We start from the raw sequence: 1,830 nt of genomic DNA on the forward strand, positions 1-1,830 counted from the left end.
TGGGCAGAACAGAATCCAAAGCATCTCTGCAACCTCCCATGAACATGGCTACTATTGACCCAGTGGTGGGAGGGAAGGAAATTTCACCCTTTCCCTCTTAGCATCTGGAATGTTGCTACGTCAACAACCTTGACATCAGGAGTTTGGTTGATGTTGTTTCCCAGGGTACCTTCCCAACATCAAAAGCTCTGGGAAAACTACATTTTCCACGGCTCCTGGTAGCTAAGTCAATGGTGTAGCAAGATTTAGTTCCAGAGAGGATGAGACAAAGAAAGACAGGAGAGAAAAACAGAGACTACTCCTTTCCTCTGCTGCCACCAGAGCAGCAACCTGATAGTTGGGAAGGAGGGAGAAATTCTTTGATTCAGAATTTAATCTGAACTGGAGAACTCAGTGATTGTAATGTTTATTGCATATTTAAGGTGCGTGTTACTGGTTGCTGCTGTTCATACTATAAACCAAGCAATTACAAACTTCAGTGACATCATTTATTTAAGAGTCTTTTTGTGAGAAATCACCAGAATAGGCCATTTGAGTGAAAATTTTGTAATCTGGAAGAATTTTTTTTTACAAAAATATGACAGAATTAGGACTGTAGTCTTCTAGTCAAAACAGACTGCCAAAAGCTGTGAGAGTTTTCTCTAGAGGATAATGTATATTTTGTTTCTCAGGCTACTACGAAATGTCAGAGCTCAGCTGAGGGTCATAAAAAGCCAGTAACTAACATCAGCTAGACAGCAGCCCTGAATGCAAAGAAACAGAGCATAGGTTATTCCTGCATGAAGGGTTTCTACACAGCACAAATTGAACCCTGTCTCTTGAGGATCCCCCTCTTTGCTCCTCAATGTAACCTTGTCAAAAAGTGTGAAAAGAAGAAACTACTGTTGGATTGCCTGAAGAATAAATGGATTGATATCAGGCTCACTAAAGTTGCCATTTGGAACTGAATGATCGGCTCTACCATAAAGTCATTTCAATGTCACTCTACCATAGGTTTGAGGGTGAGGGTATATTAGAGCCCAATCCTATGCATGTCTACTCAGATGTACACCCCATTATAATCAATTTGGCTTACTCCCAGGTAAGTGTGGATAGCAGGACCTCTGAGAGGAATTCTATCAGGGGGTACAAAGTTCATTTTGGGCACCTTTGCAAAGGGGGAGGGGTGAAACAGAGCAGGGGAGGGTGGTGAAAGGTAAGCAGCATGGGGCAGGGAGGGACAAAACAGGGTGGGGGGAGGATGGAGACAGCTGGAAAAGTGTTTGAAGCCCAGATCTACCCAACCATATGGCATCAGCAGCTAGATACAGTAATAATGGAAAACCAAAAACACTTGTAAGTCTCTCTAAAATGTTTTAAATATAGAAAATCATGCAGAAAATTAGCATCATCATATTTAGGTTCACACTAGAATGGAAAGTGACCTGTGCATACCAAAACTTGATTCTGCAGCAGCTGTAGTCTTGCAGCTATGTCCCTGAGCTTCTATACACTCCTTCATGGTAAGCAGATCCACAAGCCAAAGAGCTACTGTAGCAGACCAGTTTCCTCCCAGATTTGACATTGTGTTAAGGAGTGTCATATATGCATTCCTCAGCCCAGCATATATGGCTTGCCAGTAGCTGCAGCTACACACTCATGGTAGTGTCCCCAGCATCTCATGCAGGCAACAAGTCTGAGTAGATAGGAAAATGTCAGATCCCAGAAAATTTCTGGGCCCCCTCCTTTGCCTCCTGGGCCCCCTTTATGACCCTGGGCCCGGGTACAAATTACCCCCTTAATTCTTCTGAGTCTCCCCCTTACTTCTGAGTCTAGACATGCATAGGATTG

This window comes from Tiliqua scincoides, chromosome 3, assembly GCF_035046505.1.
Source record: "Tiliqua scincoides isolate rTilSci1 chromosome 3, rTilSci1.hap2, whole genome shotgun sequence".
NCBI lineage: Eukaryota > Metazoa > Chordata > Lepidosauria > Squamata > Scincidae > Tiliqua > Tiliqua scincoides.